Below are 10,129 nucleotides of genomic sequence, written 5' to 3'. Positions count from 1 at the left end.
TGCCGACCACTGTTCTAAACACATTAATTTTATTTGCCTTTTAGACTTCTTTTCTAATAATCTTTTCCCCCTTTTGATTGATCTGGATCTGGTTTAGATTTCCTAAAGTTCATTTTTTAAAAATCTTGAATTTCTTTTTTTTTTTTTATGATCTTGAATATTGTAATATTTGGGACATTTTCCATCAAGTTTCTATTTGAACAGGATATTTCTTCAAATACTGCTGTTTTGACTCATCAATATGGTTTGCAGATCTAGAGTGGCCTGCTCTGTGATTCACAGGTCAGAAACTGGGGCTTGGTGTTGAAAAATTTGTGCAAAATAATATAACATAAAACAAAAGAATAAAATAATAAAATTCCTGAAGTTATTATGAGAAAAATACTTGCAATATTCAGAACTCAATTTAATTAAAAATACTTGATCATCAAACTATTGATCAACAATATCAGCTGAAATCTACCTAGATGTTAATACAAGGTAGCAGAAACTTTCAATATAGTTATGTGCATAGCAATAAAATGCTTTAACATTCAATTTCGTTATCCTTGTTACTCTACATCAATGGTTTTCAACCTTTCTAATGCCATGACCCTTTAATTCAGTTTCTCATGTTGTGGTGACCCCCAACCATAAAATTATTTTTGTTGCTACTTCATAACTGTAATTTTGCTACTGTTATGAATCATAATGTAAATATCTGTGTTTTCTGATGGTCTTAGGTGACCCTGCTAGCAGTTCTCAACCTGTGGGTCACGACTGTAGAGCCTAAGACCATAGGAAAACACAGATATTTACATTACAATTCATTAACAGTAGCAAAATTACAGTTATGAAGTAGCAATGAAAATAATTTTATGGTTGGGGGTCACCACAACATGAGGAACTGTATTAAAGGGTCACAGCATTAGAAAGGTTGAGAACCACTGCTCTACATGAAGTTGAGGTGCTTTCTATCCTTGCCACTCGAAGTGAGGGCCCCGGGCCAGCAGCATCAACATTATCTGGAAGTTTAATAGATTTACAAAGTCTCAAATACCATTCTAAAATTGCTGAATCAGAATCTCTAATTAAACAGATCACCAGTCTATTTTTATGCATAATAGTGTTAGCTCAGAGCTAGGGTTAGATTTGTTTGTATAAGGCACCTTCCTCCTCTTTAAACATAAGTGAATAAATTGCAGGTTCCCTAAACCATAATAAAAGTGGGGCAAAGAGGCATTTTGGATGATAGCTCCATTAAGTGAAATGTTCAATACAAACAATTACATTGAATAGTGTATGTGTTTAAATCTTTCTCAGCAATTTCATTCTTTGTGGCATTTCATTCCACATGTATTAGCCATGTGTGCGTTTATGATTTATTTACACCTACCTCACTTGAATATTTGGTAAAACATTACTTTTACTATACTTTTGAAGCAATAGAGGAAAACATATTTTCATTTACTCACTCATTGAACAAGCATTAATGAGCACCTGTTATGCCCTGTACTAGAGGCTGGGGACACAATGGTCAATAAGACATGGAACCTTTTCTCAAGGTTCCATCTAATGGGAAATCCTATATAATAAAAGCCTAATATGCTAATTGTCCCCTCTACTGGGAGTTTGACCAGGGGCTAGGGCCAGCCAACCGCCCGTGGCCCCTCCCCCTGGCTGGCCCCACCTGGCTGTGCTGCTGAGGCAGGCGGCTGGGGGAAGGGAGGCCCCGACTGGCAGCTGGCAGCCTCTAGGGACCCTACCCGTGCATGAATTGCATGCACTGGGCCTCTAACACACATAAACACTTTTAATGCAGTGGGATAAATGTTTTGATAGAAAACCTACAGCATCAAATGGAGGCACCAGTGAGGAGGAAGATGAGAAGGTGAGAAGAGGTAATGACCAAATTTTCTTAAAGGACAAATATAAAAATTGGGAGAAGAGAGAGGAAAAGAACATTCCTTGGAGATGAGGTGGCATAGCAGAAATTCAGGAAGAAAATGTATGATTTCATCAGGGACTTTTCAGTAGTCCGGTGCTACTGAAATATCACATGCAAGACAAAGAGGAGAGGAGGATGAGGCTGGAGAGCCAGCCTGGGCATTTCAAGTCCACATGAGGAATTGTTAAAAACATGTATGTTTTTATTGATTTTAGAGAGAGGAAAGGAGAAGGAGAAGGAGAGGGATGGAGGGAGAGGGATAGGAGGAAATGAAGGAGGGAGGATGACGGGATGGAGGGGAGAAGAGAGAGAGAGAGAGAGAGAGAGAGAGAGAGAGAGAGAGAGAGAGAGAGACCAGAGAGAAAAACTGATCAGCTGCCTCCCATACCCCACCCAGCCCTAATTCACAATCTGGGTATGTGCCCTGAATGGAAATTGAAATGGAAACCTTTTGGTACATGGGATAGTGCTTCAACCAGTTGAGCCACACCAGCCAGGGCTACGAGAAGAATTTTGTAGGGCAGCATTGAAAGGTTTTTAAATAGGAAAACATCCAGTCAGATTATCATTATTGGTGGGACACCCTAGATACAGAGTGGGGGAAAGAAGGATGTGGGAAGTAAACCCAAAGCAGAGAGACCAATTCAGAGGCTATTATATTCTTGGTGGCAAAAGTTAGAGCTGTTTGATGGTGAGCTGTCAGCTTCACAACCAGGCAGAAGGGCAAAGGTACAAAGAATCCCCAGAGATTGAAGACTCCTACACACTTTCTCTACAACCTTCTTCTTGTCATATTCCACTTTTCAGAACAATATTGCAATCACTGCTTTAAATGAACAAATTCTCAAGATACCATCCTCCTTCATCTATCCATTATACTGTAAAAAAAATGAAACAATTAAATCCTTTATTATACAAGCATCTTGAACAGAGATCAAATGTAATTCATCCCACATGCTGTCAGCTAATTAAAGTATTTGTACCACAGATTCCTCAGCTTTTCACACAACTTTGGAGGAGTACTGGGGTCTTATTCCAGGAGACAAACAAATCACTTTCCATTTATCCTTATTTAATTTGTGCCACTTCACCAGTAATTTAGTACGGTGCTGCGGTTTCAAGCTTCATATTTATCCTAGAAGTTAAATGTGCACCTTTGGAAAACTGCCTTCCGGTAAAAAGGACATTATACATTAAAGAAACCTTTAAACTGGGATGAACGGTTTCTCTTCCTACCCCTACATCCTACTTTCTTTCTCAGCATTATTCCCCTTCTCACACTGCTATCCACTTTGCTCTCTGATCTCAACCCAGTGGGAACTAAGATACTGGAGGAAGACATGTATTTCTCCCCAGTTTTACAGCATGATAGAAGCTTAAGTGATAGGTAAATCAGGGAAATATAAGTCCTTAATATGCAGAACTAATTTCCCAGGTTCCTAGTGAGAAACTCACTAGGTTCTGTGGTCCATCTTCACCTGAATAATAGCACATTCTCATCTAGAACTGGCAGGGTTCAGAACTCAGCTGGAGAGATTTCCACTGAACTGCTCATTCTGCTTCCAGGCACCAAATATTTGAGTCTCATGCACGCAAATTTAGCATTGTTTACTTTTAACAAAAATTTATTGGGTACCTACTGTATGCAGGATGCTACTAAGTAATTGGGGAAGAATACAAATTCTTTCAGTATTTTTTCTAGCCTGGTGCTGGACTCATGGGTGTCAGGGATGAAAGGGTCCTCAGCCAATTTATAAAACCCTCACCTATTCCCCTTGTCACCATTATCCCGAAACTTCTATTTCTGATTCCCCCTATTCCACTCTCATTTCTGATTTGTCTTACAGAAGATCATCTTTGACCTAACTTACATTAGTTCCTTGTTATTTTTTCCTGAATTGTAAGATCTTTCTTGACTTTAATATTTTTATTATTGGACTAGAGGCCTAATGCACGAAGATTCGTGCAAGAATTGGCCTTCCGTCCCCTGGCTGCTGGCACGGCTTCCCTCTGGCACCCAGGACCTGGGCTGCTTTGCTCCAGCCACCGCCAGGCATCTGGGACTGAAGCTGCTTCGCTCTGGCTACCACCGCCATCCACCGGGGGTGTGCTCCGAGCTGTGCTATGGCCGCTTGGAACACGCCCCACACTCCTGGTGTGTGTCTGCTGGGGCTAGGGGCAGCATGCAGTCCCCGCCCGTTCATTTGTGCACACAGCTCCTCCTGAGCCAATTTGCATATTACCTCTTTATATATATATATATAGATATTATATATACTCCTTTGGATTCCAATGAGTGTCTTTATTATAAGCTCTCTAAAGTTTACCTTAAAAAGTAAATTTTCATTTGATTGACAGTGGAAAAAATATCCCCAAGGTACACAGTATAACATGTAGACTTTGGATAGCATATTTAAAGAAAGGTTTAATCTCCAACATCTACAGGGAACTTATACAACTTAATCAAAGGAAGATAAATGATCCAATAAAAAAATGGGCAACGGACCTAAATAGAATCTTTTAGAAAGAAGACAGAAGGAAGGCCAAGAGACATATGAAAACATGCTCAAAGTCACTAATTATCTGATAGATGCAAATCAAAATGACAATGCGGTACCATCTCACACCTGTCAGAATGGCAATCATCAACAAATCAACAAACTGCAAGTGCTGGTGAGGATGCAGAGAAAAAGGAACCCTCGTGCACTGCTGGTGGGAATGCAGACTGGTGCAGCCACTGTGGAGAACAGTATGGAGTTTCCTCAAAAAACTAAAAATGGAACTTCCATTTGACCCAGTAATCCCACTTCTAGGAATATATCCCAAGAAACTAGAAACACCAGTCAGAAAGGATATATGCACCCCTATGTTCATAGCAGCACAATTCACCATAGCTAAGATTTGGAAACAGCCTAAATGCACATCAGCAGATGAGTGGATTAGAAAACATGATACATCTACACAATGGAATACTACACTGCTATAAAAAAGAAGGAATTCTTACCATTTGCAGCAGCATGGATGGACCTGGAGAGCATTATGTTAAGTGAAATAAGCCAGGCAATGAAAGAAAAATACCATATGATCTCACTTTTTATGGATAATAAAGAACATTATAACCTGATGAATAAAACGATAGATACAGAGGCAGTAAAGCACCAAACAGACTGTCAAATTATAGCGGAAAGGCTGGGGAGTGTTGGGAGTGGGGAAAGAGATCAACCAAAGGACTTGTATGCATGCATATAAGCACAACCAATGGACATTAAGACACTGGGGTAGTGGGATGAGGGCATGCGACAGGAGTTAGGGGAGGCTGGGGGAAGGTCAATGGGGGAAAAAAGAGATATATGTACTACTATATGTAATATTTTCCAGGGGTCCTCAAACTTTTTAAACAGGGGGCCAGTTCACTGTCCCCCAGACCGTTGGAGGGCCGGACTATAGTTTAAAAAAAAACTATGAACAAATTCCTATGCACACTGCAGGCCCGGGACAAGTCGGCTGCTAAGTAGGACAGGCAGCGGCACCTGGCGGGCCGGATAAATGTCCTGGGCGGGCCGCATGTGGCCCGTGGGCCGTAGTTTGAGGACTCCTGCACAATGAAAAAAAATAAAGTTGGGCAATGCTATGCTTCTTCAACATGTTCTATGGGTTTCATTAAAACCTCCAACAAAATACGTTATGAAGAGGTGGTCTGCATCAGTTTCTGTCCTAGAATCTCAGCTCATCATGGTGGTACATCCAGATTAGATGGGAGAGCAGCACTTGTTCATTAATTGACTGACTCTTGTGTGAGCTATCCTTATTCAGGACTCAGGAAGATCATCTCTCTGTTGTTGCCTTTAAATTGTCAGGAAGTATTGCAGAAGCAACACTCAGTGGCATAGTGGGGCATCTTAGAGTACACCAATAAGGGGTTTTCTTCTATTGCCAAAGCACATTAAGACCTAGTCATCCTCCTTCACATATACTGCATTCTTCCTCAGCTGTCCACATATGAATACCCAGGATCCATCTCTTATCTCCTGCTAAGGATCTTCATAACCCAACCCAATTAGAAGCCAGAGGGGCACAGGAAGAGCACGAGGATGTGATCTAAACAGGAAACTGCCTGGGACAGGGATCATTTTGGAGAAGAATGGAATGTGAATAGGGAGAGTCAAATGGAATATATCTGAGATGCTCTTCATCTTCTTATTTATCTTTGAGTACACACATTAAAAAACATTAGCAAAAATTAAAGCCAAAGACCAAAAATTTAAAACTTGACACAAAAAATAACTTGTCTACCAATTAATTCAGCCATGTACAAAGCACTTGGTAGGCACTGCAAGCAACACAGATATGTATAAAGAAAGGCCAGCAGCACAGATATGTATAAGGAAAGTTAGCTGTTTTTAGGAAGCTTATAGTAAAATCATGACATAAAATGGTATTTTCTTCTTAGAAAGCAAAATGTCAAGAGTAGGTAAAACTTGGACAGTAGGGTCCACACTCAAATGAAAATTAGAGCTCCTAAAATCAGTAATTCATCTTTATTAGCCAAAAGGATGTGCCAATTTACAAATAGATGAAGTAAATGAAGAGATGAGCATTCTTGTTGGGGCAAATCTTGGACCATAACAGATCCAGCAATGTTCCTGAGCCCTGCATGGTGACCTCTGGAGGGCTGTGGTTCCTTTGAAGTAAATCCTACTCATCTTTAATCTCTTTCTTTATATTCTCCTTCATTTATCCTCTTTATAAATTAAAAATAATTATTTTCCTGGGTTTTCAACATTTCTTTAGATCTGGGTATTAATTCTTTATGATACTACATGAAATGAAACTCAAGGATAAAATCAATCTATGGCCTTTGCTTGGAAGTCTCCCATGAAGTGAAAAGCCACCCCTGCTTTCCTTTAGGTTCAGCCTCTTTATGTTCCCAAATACTAAGAAAAACAAAAAGTAACCACCTCTTCACAAAAAGGCACATTTTAAACAAGTAACTACCTCTTCACAAAATAACCACATGTCTACATCCAGCACGTCTTCTTGTACACTATTGCAAAGAACGACTTTACATTCAATTTATTGCTCCCCAAGCATCTCTTATAAGGATGATGTTAATTTAATTACGATCCCTCCTTAATATTATTTTTTATCCAAGATCAACGAGTAACCTACTGGCACAGTTGCTCATATTTTAAATGTAAGTCACTGGAGAAAGCACTGGAATTCTTATATAAGAGGGCCTTATAGACAATCATCTGGTAGAAAGAGGAGGGAAAAGTAGGGGCAGGTCAGTGTTAGGGGTATCACTTAGCATTGTTTCTAGCTAGTTATTCAAATATTATTGAAAATAGATTAATAGTCCATATCAAAGAATAATGGCCTGATGGAGACAAAAGTGGGTTGGGAAATGCCTGTCCAAACCCAGTTCAGATGTGACCATTACCAGCCATAGAGCTATATGGAGAAGGGGGAATAAAAACATGAGCCATCTTTACCAAATGATAATCAATGAGTTTTCTTGGACTGATCAGATAACTGAGGTCTCAGGACAAACTGCCACCCTGAAATCTGGAGAGAAACAGACGAATACAGCGAATCACAGCTAAGAACAGCCTGATTAGAACAGAAGCTGCTGGATCCATAAACTGGTAGAAACACTTAAATGGTAACTTTGATGAATTGCTTGAGGCTAAGTATGGTCTAGCATGAGAGTGAGAAACTTCTAGGGGCAGCAGTTCTAGGGGGTGCCACACTTTTGTGGATTTTACTTAAAGATACTCAATTACGGATGATGAAGAACAATAAAAAACTGATCATATTTTAAGAAAAAAGTAAAACTTAAAATATGACCAGAGCATTCTCTATTACAAATTCATGCTCACTAAGGGAAAAGACTACCAGAACCTTATCTGAGGTGAGGGAATAGATATTATTCTACTTCACCCTTCTATAAGCCTTTCTATCTCAAGAAGGAAAAAAGCTGGGAAAACACTTGTGAAGGTTACATCCCATCTCTTTGACAAATGCTGAACTTCAAAATATAAGATAAGTCCTGGAGATAAAAAAAATAAATGCTGCTGAGCAAATGGATATCCATATGCAAAAAATGAAGCTGCTAGCCCTAGCCGGTTTGGCTTAGTAGATAGAACATGGGCTTGTGGACCAAAGGGTCCCGGGTTCGATTCCAGTCAAGGGCACATGCCTCAGTTGCAGGCTTGATCCCTGACCCTGGTTGGGGCTTATGTGGAGGCAACCAATTGATGTGTCTTTCTCAGATCAATGTTTCTCTCTCTGCCTCTCATCCTCCTTTCCATTCTCTCTAAAAATCAGTGGGAAATATTCTCAGGCCCAGCCAGCATGGTTCAGTGGTTAGGCATCAACCTGCGAACTAGAAGGTCATGGTTCGAATCCTGGTCAGGGAACATGCCTGGGTTGTGGTCTTGATCCCCCAGTGTGGGGCATGCAGGAGGGAGCCGATCAATGATTGTCTCTCATTATTGATGTTTCTATTTCTCTCTCCCTCTCCCTTCCTCTCTGAAATCAATAAAAATATATTTTAAAAAGATATCCTCAGGTGAGAATTAAACAAACAAATAAAAAAGAAGTTGCTAGCTAGAGACCTATGCCTTTCATAAAGTAACTCAACTTGATCATAGATCTAAATGTAAAATGGAATACTACAAAACTTCTAGAATAAATCAAAAAAGAAAACCTGCATGAACTTGGGTTTGGCAATTTTTTTAGAAGTGACACCTAAAGCATAATCCATGCAAGGAAAAAACACTATAAATTAGACATCATCAAAATTTAAAAAGTTTTTCTCTTCAAAAATCACTGCTAAGAGTATCAAAAGTCAAGACACAGACTGGAAGACAATATTTGTAAACCATATATATGAAAAAGGACTTGTACCAAAGTATATAAAGAATTCTTAAAATACAATAGGAAAACAAAATATTTAAAAATGGGCAAAATATCTGAACACTTTGGCAAAATATATGCAAATAAAAAAGAAGCACATAAAAAGATGTTCAACATCATTTGTCATTAGGGAATTGCAAATTTAACAACAATGAGACACCATTACACATTTATTAGAATGACTAAAATCCTAAAAAAAATATAATAAAACAAAACAGACATTACCAAATGCTGGTAACAATTCAGAGCAATGGGAACTCTCAGCCATTGATAGTGTGGATGCAAAATGTTACAGCTAGTTTGAAGGACAGTTTGACAGTTGTTGTTTGTTTTTTTTAATAAAACTAAACATATTCTTCCGAAGTATGTAACCCAACAATAACACTGCTAGGTATTTATCCATTTGATCTAAATACTTATGCTCATGCAAAACCTTACATGCAGATACCTATAGAAGCTTTATTAATGTTAGGTTAAACACTGGAAGCAATTAAGATGCCCTTGAATGGGTGAATGGATATACAAACTGGTATGTTCACATAATGGATTATTATTTAGTTATTTTTTAAAATGAGCTATCAAATCATAGATGCGGAAAACCTTAAACATATATTGCTAAGCGAAAGAACCCAATCTAAAAGGCTATGTAATGTTATATAACACTAGAGGCCTGGTACATGAAATTCACGCACAGGTAGGGTCCCTAGGCCTGGCTGGCGATCAGGGCTGATCCGGGCCTTCCGGCTGCCGACTGGGGACTTCCTTCCTGCTGCCAGCTGGGGCCTCCCTTCATTCCATGCTGCCCCCTGGGTGGTCAGTGCACGTCATAGTGAGTGATCTGTCTCCCGGTTGAACTCCTGCAGAGACAGTTTGCATATTAGGCTTTTATATATGTAGATTCTGAAAAAAACTATTTATAAAATGATCAGTGGCTGATAGAGGTTGGGGGAAGAGAGATGAATCAACAGGTGAGATACTGGGGACTTTTAAGGCAGTAAAATTATTCCATTTAGTATTGTAATGGTAGTTACAATGCATTATGACCTTTCCAAAATCCATAGAACTTCACAGCACAAAAAGTAAAACCTAATGTATGTAGTTAAAAAAAAAAAACCTATTTAGGAGGTTGAATGATCCAAGGGAGGATTGTTGACTGAGAAGAGAATCTAACTATATTACAAATGTATGAAACAACCTAACTCAGTGGTCGGCAAACCGCAGCTTGTGAGCCACATGTGGCTCTTTGGCCCCTTGAGTGTGGCTCTTCCACAAAATACCACGGCC

Source organism: Plecotus auritus, assembly GCF_963455305.1.
Source record: "Plecotus auritus genome assembly, chromosome: 1".
Taxonomy (NCBI): domain Eukaryota; kingdom Metazoa; phylum Chordata; class Mammalia; order Chiroptera; family Vespertilionidae; genus Plecotus; species Plecotus auritus.
The sequence above is the reverse complement of the archived record's forward strand: the minus strand, read 5'-3'. Positions refer to the sequence as shown.